We start from the raw sequence: 9491 nt of genomic DNA on the forward strand, positions 1-9491 counted from the left end.
TAAAACATGTAGAAAATCATAGTACAACGACATTAGCATGAAATATATGGCAAAAATTGAACAAAAACCCACATTTATGAGTTACCATAGTCAAATATAGATTTTTTACCATAAATAGGGGGGTAAATGAACTATTTTTACCATTGTTACCATTTGAGCTGTGGAGAACGTTGAGAAGCTGCAAAGTTGACGGAGCGAATTCCATCCCGTTCAGGCACCGTTCATCCCGCAACTTGTTCCAGATAGGTTCTCCTCTCCCTACGCTCCATTTTGAGTCCTTTCTTCAGCATTTTAACGGTGGAATTCGGCCATTTGGGTGAATTTTTGGAGCGTTGGTGCGCTCTCGGTCAGCACGGAAATCCCTATCGGGTCCGCGCTGATCGATAAAAATTTACACATACCACCTCCGGGTCAGCGTGGAAAACACGTGTGCTTCCGCGCTGACCCAGCGGAAAAAACAAAGGGCTGCCACAGTCAGCGCGACTGTTTTAAAAACAGCCGCGCTGACGCAGTAAAGAATTATTTTTTCAATTTTGAACGTGTGAACTTTTGTAGGCAGGCTTCTAATGTTTTTTAATGGCCATGCAAGACAAAATGGCGTTTGTGTGGCAAGAGAGAGCCCACGATAACGAGGATATTGCCGCGTATGCCGATGCTGGGAGCCACAATGCCATGCGGGCATGCGGATTTCTCAAATTCTTCCTCACTCCGCGTCTACGGGCACAACCTGATCTTTTGGAGTTCCTGATCAGAGCCTGGAACCCAGTTGATGGCAAGTTCACAATCCGAGGCCGTGACATTGAGTTCGATTCCATGGATATTTATTTCTTGACTGGATTATCCCGCCGAGGTGAGATGCCCATTCTGGAGGGGCAGCGTCCTAGCGGTGAGACCTTGGACATATTGATGGCTCGGGTGTGCCCACGGGCACACAAAACACAGAGTGGAAAGGTGTCCATTCCGTTAGTGGACAACATCATCCTTCGGAGCATACTGTTTATGGTGACCCAGGCAGTGGGCTCTTTGGCCAATCATGAGGCCTCAAAGACCCACCTACTTCTGGCTCTCGAGTGTCTGCAACCCACCATATTCAACTGGGCGGCAACGGTAACCACTAGCATGAAACGAAAACTGAGCAACTGCCGACGCGGGGAGTCGAAGCAGTTCGGTTATGGGTCCATTCTAGTCCCACTCATGCTGGAGCGGGTGCCAGCTTTACAGCTGCAGGACATGGCCCTTGATCCACCCAGGGGTCCTCGAGAGACGAGGGCCAGTCGGTGGGGCCACATCATGCCGCGAGGAGGTGGCGACCGCCCAGTGGCGTGGGGGCATTATTTCCGAGAGTGGCTGGATCGCCAGGTGATCTTTGTAGAGGACTGGCCATATGCCGGGATTGATTTCAGAGGTGACCCAGACATGCCACTGCCTGCGGGAGAGCAGTGGGACGATGGTGGTAAGCCACTCGATCTCTTTTTAATTTTTATGTTTTGTAATGTTTTTTTATTTTTCATGTACATGCCTTGACAATAAATGTTATGATATGCAGATGTAGGACCAGTGAGACCCCTTGGTTTGGCTCCAGATGCGAGGAGAGAGGCGCAGGGCGACGGAGTCTTGGCCCTGGCTCCTCCAGGAGTCAACACGCCTGAGATCGTAGTGCAGAACCTCGAGGGCTTACTGGAGGGAGTCCCAGATTACCAGGGGATCGAGGAGGTCCCCATAGCATCCCAAATTCACACAGTGGGAGTAGAGCCCAGGATGCACCGCCTTTTGAGGCGGTTGGCACGGGCGGTAGTATCCTATAGAGAGCCTAACCTACCACAGTAGTCACCTAGGTTTTATTTCCACTGTTGTTTTTTAGAGACACGTGTCTCAGATGTACTGAGGACATCGGCCTTATTTTTGACATATACACTTATTTTTGAGCGCCTTAGTGCGCCACACGATATATATATACATACCGATTTTGGATGGATCTTGTTACATATGATGATGTTTTTATATGCTATGCAAATGTTTAGTACAAATGTAATCTCATGTATCGGTTGCATAACACATGACCCACATATTTTAATTTTTTGAATGCAAGATTAAAAGCACACACAACACGCATGCAAACTATGCTTGGAAAAATATTTTATTTACATATGCTTTACTCTATGGTCTTATTATGCTTTCTATGTCTTCTTGTATGATGTTTATCTATTTCGCAAATGCCTGTCTAACACATGATTTGCCAATGCATCAGTCAACGTGTTTAATCGTCTCAGAATATGTTGATATGTGATATAATCAAAATTTCTTTCTAACAATCTGACACGTAGATACAACCTTAGAATGCATTGGTCTCTGACAGAATATCGCCCGTTGAGTTGATGGATGACGAGCTGAGAGTCCAAGTTTACCACCATTGCTCGAATGCCGAGATCAACTGCTTCGGCTAGTAACTCAATTACGGCACTGTATTCGGCAACATTGTTAGTGGTACGACCCAGGTAGACTCCTTGAAGGTCTAGCAACTCTCCGTGAGGATCATAGATTTCCCATGCCGAGAAGACAAATTGCAAGCACTACGGCAGGCGCCATCAGCGAAACCAACGTAAGGTGCACTAGACATCTGCACAAGAAGGAGAAAACACAATAAGAGGCAAACACACCTTCACACCAAAGCAAAACGTGAAATCATGCACACATAACACACTAAAACACGCGTATGTACAGGCTAGGTGCACGAAAGCATGCATAATATTTCTTCAAATAAAGCCTGTTGTGGGGCTTGTCGAGAGGGTTTCCTTCGTAATCAATCAATTCATATGCGCCCTTCTGCAAAACTCTCTTCACGATATAGGGACCTAGCCACATGGATTCGAGTTTTCCTGCCCCCAGCTTATCCTTAGCTTGATCATAGAGCAGTACTAGATCTCCCTCAACAAAGGAACGGGGGTGAATATTATGGTCGAAGTGAGCCTTAACTCTCTTCTTTTGCGCTTCGATAGCCAGAGAAGCTAAACGACGGGTCTCGTCTAACCGTTCTAGGTAAAGAAGCCGTTCCTCCACCAGAGTGGTGTTGGGAAGTAACTCGACAGCTAATTTCAACGAAGGAATCTCACACTCAACAGGAAGGGTGGCCTCCAGTCCATAAACAAGCTGAAAAGGAGTGAAACCGGTGGCATCCTTCACAGAGGTCCGGTAGGCCCACAAGGCAGGGAACAACATCAGATGCCAATTAGACTTGTGTGTGTTGATGGTACGTTGAAGCATGGTGATCAAAACTTTGTTCACAGCCTCAACTTGACCGTTGGATTAGGGATAGTACGGTGTCGAACTATCTTGACGCAAGCCTAGCTAGGTCGTTAGTTCCATCATCATGTGATTACGGAAATGTTTTCCGTGATCCGTGACGATCGCCTGAGGGACTCCGAAACGAGTAATGACATGATTAAACAAAAACTGTGCCACTGTGTAACCGTCTTCGTTCAGTGTAGGCATCGCTTCGGCCCACTTGGTGAAATAATCCACGGAAACGATGATATACCCATGCCCCCCGGCCGAACGAGGGTTACAGGACGTATAATCGATGCCCCATTTGGAAAATGGACCTACGGTAACAACAGGGTGCAGTGGTGCAGGAGGTGCATGCATTTTCCGGTGGTAAACCTGGCATTCATGGCATGCACGGACGGCAAGAATGCAATATTTGAAGATAGAAGGCCAGAAGTAACCAGCACGGAGAATTTTCTAGGCGGTAGCATATCCGGACATGTGGCCGCCACAAGCACCGGAGTGGCAGTCATTCAACACCCGCTCAGCCTCCTCGAGAGTCAAACATCGGCGGAGAACAGAACCAACGCCGAGGCAGTACAGGGTATCGCCAAGAATGCGATAGGGTTGAGATTGGTGACAAATTCGCCGTCGAGCATCTTTCGACACATTGGGACGGAAGGAAGACGTCTGCAAATGTACTATAATGTCCCCATACCACGGGTCGAGGGTGCTGATAATAAACAATGTTTCATCTGGGATATGCTCCTCCGAACGAGATGGTGGAGAATGAGATGGCAAGGAAAAGAGCAGTTCAGCAAAGACAAGAGACTTCTTAGACTTGGCCGCAGTAAATTCCAAGTCGAACTCTTGGAGGATTACAATCCATTTCGAGTATTTGCCCCCCAGCAGTTGACGCGACAAAATGTAGGTCATTGGGTTGCAGTCAGAAATCACAGTTGTGGTGCGCAACAGGATATAATGCCGGAATCGTTGGACGGCGCAGACAGCTGCCAAGGCCAACTTCTCGACATATGCGTAGCGAGTTTCCATATCCAGCAGGTTGCGACTAAGGTAATAGATAACGTGCTCGGTGCCGTCATCATCATCCTGCACTAGAACTGTTAACACCCAAGTTGTTCCCTATGACTCCCAAGGTAATACGGCTGGGGTAACCACTAACCAATCTTTGGATAACAGTTTCTAGCCAAACTGTGATCAGAGAGGGCTCTCTCTTTATGATTTGTCTCTGTTATGATGGTGTTTTAGGCTAGGTATTATGCTCAGGTTTTGGTTTATGTTTTGGTTGAAGGATTTCTTTCAGGGCTTAAGATGTAGTGTTTAGAGAGTAATATATCATTGGGCAATGGAGTCTGGAGTTGTGAAATGCTTTGAAATGCAGGATTGGTGGTGTTCAAACTGTAGGGCCGATTGTGTATCTCAGACAAACAAATTTAACTTGAATGGTGAGGCATGTCAGCCAACAGAAAGCAATTAAGAATTCTCTATTAAGCTGGTGATGTGGAAGGGAAACACGTTGCACAGGAGCAAACTTGAATTCCTGAGGAAAGGGTCACTGTGAAAGATGTATTCTGAAAGTGCAGCAATTAAGAATTACACTTATCAAGATTACAGCTGAAGAAAACATTCATTAACAACACAGATTGAACTCAGGGTATTTCTTGAATAAATCCTGAAAGTTATTCTTTTTCCTTGTTGTTAAATATTCAAAAATTAGAAACATATATGGATTTTAACAAATCAAAAATACATAACAGAGAGAGTTACAGAGACTTATTGTATTTTGTAATACACAGGAATCCAGCACTTTTCAACAGACACCAGAATGCATTCAACACTTCAGAAATCCGAGAAATTCCATCACTTTCTTTATTAAACTTCTGAAAGGATTACAGCATAAGAAATTCTTCAGGAGAAATCAACAACAACTTTGCAAACTTATGCGAAGGGGACTTTATAGGAATTCTTATACAAAATATCTCATGCATTGAGTCATCTGAGAGAGAAATATCTTCATTACTTCGTACAGAAAGTAGAAAAGAAGTTATTACAGCTTTGAATGCAACATAACTGCTCTTTAAGTCTATCAGAGGATATTTTGACCTTTGGAGGTCAGTGAGTCGGTTGAACCGCTTTGCTTTAATGCTGGAAAATGTGTCTTTACTTTTGCTGCGCTGTATTTTCTCGGCTCTGCCACCTGTGGTTTCCTGCTTTTGCTTCGTTGGCCGAAATTTCTGCTGAGTTGGCTCAGCTTTAATCTTTAATGCATGCTGATTTTGTTAAATTGTGCTTTGCATAACAATTCATATTTTCAAAAACAAAATTTGGTGAATGGCTCACTGTCTATAAAATTTTCTGTATTGCATCTGTCCACCAGTCTTGTGTAGGGAGTTGATGCCTGAGAATTGCATCCATAGTCTCCTCTGCCTCTGTATATTTGTAAAAATTTGGAGCCACCTCAAACACGTGATTGATCTCATTCATTATAAAAAATAGACTTTCTACCTTGTTGTAGATAGTCTGTCCTGTAGCTGGCCCTGTCTCTTCTGAGCTGCTGGGCTTCGCATTGATTTCGCTTGTGGCAAATGCATTCACTCTTTTGGCATACTGCTCATGAATGAGCAGTCTCCCTGCACTGTTCAGTAAGCTAGGGAGTCCTCTATTTTGCAGCACCAGGAATTTATCCATAAACCTTTTTACCTCGGTCTGCATGTCCTGGGTTCTTCTCTCCAATGTCTGCACCAAATTTTTCAATGTGAGAACCCTTTTGATCAACTGAATGGTCTCAGTTCTATTGGCAATTCCCATGTTTGCCAGCTGAGTACTTGTTCTATTATTCAGCACATTGATCATCCTGGTGGCAACTACAGGCATGTTGCCTAGAGCAGCCCTTGACTTGTGAATTTCAGCTTGTGCTTTTGGGATGAGCTCTAGCTGCCCATGGATTGTCTCTATATACTGCCATTGGTCAGTGATAGACTGGCCAATGTTGGCCCATAGCATTGCCTTAAGTCCAGCTATAACTTTATCTAATTTGAGCTCATTTTCTAGCTCTTTTATCCTGTCTTTGAGGGCTTTCACCTCCCTGCCCTTCTCTGCCACCGCTTGCTTGGATTTATCATATCTGTCATTCACCTTGGCCAATTTATCCCTGGTCTCATTCAGCTCTACCATTTGAGCTTCCAGGGCTTGAATCTCATTTTTTAGCTTTTGCATGTCCAAGCTAGGGGCCTGCTCTGTTGGTGGAGGTGCTGAAGTAGATGGTGCAGCTTGATCAGTCTGTTGAGGGGGAGGAACAGTAGTTGGGGCAGCTTCATCAAGGTTTATGATTTGAGGAGGAGGCTGAGAGGTCTGCCCTTCTTCTCTCTGTTTCAGAGATGCTTGTAATGCTGCCTGTGCAGCCTCTGATTCTCCCAGCTGTTCTTGTGTTTGGATGAGCTGCTTGTAGAGAGATATGAGCAGATCTGTGGCATCTTTATCATGCCTTTGTTGGGCCACTTCATCTGTCTGAGGGTGAATTGTGGCTGGGAGCTTGATTTTTCTCCTTAGAGCTGCCATATCTGCATCCCTCAGCTTCAATATCTCCTGTATGCCCTTGATATCTTTGGGATCATGCCCAATCTCTATTATGATATCTTCTAGGGCCCTGATCCTGTTGTCCTTTGCTTGAGAGGAGGCCCTCTCCAACTCAAGCTGAGAAGCTGTATTATTTAGGCTATTCTCTAGCTTGTAGTTGTCCAGGGTCTTGTCTGCCAATGAAGCATAGACCATCTCACCTGTTTGTTTGTGTAGTTCAATCTTATCCATTGGGTGGATGTCCTTGGCCATGATTTCAAGATTAGTCCTCAAGTAATCTGAAGAGGACTGTGGCTGCAGAGTGGTTGGCGTGAAATGGCTCATGATCATCTTGCCTTCACTTACATCAAAGGCAGACATTAGATGCTGCTTGTTGGAGGGAGCCACTTTCAATAAATGGTTGTACAATTGTATCTTAATGGGGTCACTTCTCCTCTTTATATCTATGAACTGCTGCTTAATGCTTAGTTCACCCTCTCTCCGTTGGCCGGAGGAGCTGACTTCCCCTCCCATTGTTCTCTCTTGTTCCTTCTGGAAGGAACTTGCAGATGCCTCCATACTGGGCATGCCCATACCCAAAGATTGCCCTCTAGGCATCTCTTCCTCAGAGAATGGATTTATTCTCTGTCTCTTCTCCCCATGACTTGCTGATGTGGTCAAGGGAGTCTCTCTATCCCTTTTTCTGTTCACATCCTCCCTTTGTGGAGTTTGGAGGACTGAGGTTTCATTGGCAGCTTCTTGCCTAGGAGGCACTCTGCTTTGAGCCTGCTGGTCGCTGAGATTTTGGGCCTCAACTGCCCCTTCTTGCTGTGTGGGCTGTTCCTTTTCCTGCTGCCCTTCTCTTTGCTATGTACCTTGTTGCTGTTGTTGCTTTGCCTACTGCTGTAGCTGTTCCTCCTCCTGATGTGGCTGTTCTGATTGCATTTCTTTCTCCTTTCCTTTGGCAGAGGCTTGCTCAGTAGCTCTGGCCACTTGCTGATTTGCTGTGGAGGAAGATGCAACTGTTCCCACTTGGATGTTTGGAAGAGTGAACACCTGTGCAGAAAGCTCCAAGTTAGCCATCTTTAGAAGATTTCTATGTGCTCTTCTTGTGTAATAGCTTCTTCTAGGGTTCCTCTCCTCCATTTAATTTGGTTTGCATGTTGTTCAATGTGAGGAATCTTGAGATGATCATAGCGAGATAGCTTATATTTAATCCTCCTCAAAGAGATGAAGTGGTTGGGGTCATAAGGCTTCCAGAGGAAACTGGTCTTCAAAACAAGGTCTTGTAACATTCTATCTGCCTCTATCCAACCTTCCTCCCTTATATTATAGACCAGGTGGCCAAGTTGGTTCCTTACTTTCAATTGTGCCTTCTTGCCCTTTCCTGAAAAGTGAAGCACATCAACATTGCCAAAATGCCTGAAGTATTCTAGGGCAAAGAGCCTCATGGGCACATATATGGGCAGTCTGAATGGGGGTAACTCACAGCCATAAATTCTAATGACTGTGTGATGTTGGTAAAAATACCAATCCCCGATGCTGTATGCTTTTGACAAGTGAAGGAGTCTTTGCATCTCATCTGTAAATCTTGGAGGAGGTGAGCCCAGCAGCAGAGTCATGGCTGGATGAATGAAGAGATCTATGAACTCACAGTAGGTGTATGGAGAATAGAAGCTGTAGTGGAAAGCAGAGGTCCAATACAATATTGATCTGAGGTTGCCCTGTGCATCCTCTCTTTTCATGGGAAAAGAGAATTTCTCATGTTGATAGTATAAGATTAAGTGGTAAATGTAGGAGGTATATTTGAACACCCTTTCCCTTGACAGGTTCATCAACTGCTCATGCATTTTCTCTGAAATGTAAGTGGCATAGTCATAACAGACTGGATTTTTGCCAGGAGAGAACATGAGCATCAACAACAGCACAGTTTCATCTATATACTCAATTGAGTCATACCCCAGAATGGGACTGATCATATCTACAAGGTCCCTGCCCAATTGGTTGAGATAGACATGACTAATGGGAGGGTATATCACAGTATCAGAATTAACAAACAGCTGGTTGAGTTTGGTAATTTGGGCATCTGTCATTCTGGCTCCCTGCCTTATCAAATCAACCAGGGATAGAGGAACCAATTTCTTGTTTGTTTTGAATTGCAACATCTCTTTGATGGCCTCAGGGGTAATGTAGAACAGAACTGTGCCTGAAGGGTCAAGCATAGCCCTCTGGGTGGCATCATACTTATCAGCACATAAGTGAATCAGGTCAGGAAATTGATTCACCTGAGGGAGCTTGAAAATTGGGAGGAAGGAATCCCAAATGCCCAAGATGTCTGTTCCAGTCTCATGTTTGATTTTTAATTCATTTAACAGATGAATATGGAACTTGCTCTGGCTTAGCATTTCTTCTGAGATTTTATAATCTAAGTCTGCTAATGCCTGCCACTCTAATTGTCTGTGGGGAGCGTTCAAAGGGGCAACATTAAGGGCTATGGGAGCCACTGGTGGGTCCATGATTTCTTGTAGGATTTATTGATGGAGTTGCTATGCAGAGCAACCCAAAAAGTTTTCTTTGAGGAAGGAATGTGAATTGTATGGCACAGAGTGAGTGAGACAACTGCAGCAATTGAAATACTGCTTTGAAGTGTGAAT

Source organism: Pinus tabuliformis, chromosome 1_2 (assembly GCF_031772625.1).
Source record: "Pinus tabuliformis cultivar Carrire ecotype Pingquan chromosome 1_2, CPIR1, whole genome shotgun sequence".
Lineage (NCBI taxonomy): Eukaryota > Viridiplantae > Streptophyta > Pinopsida > Pinales > Pinaceae > Pinus > Pinus tabuliformis.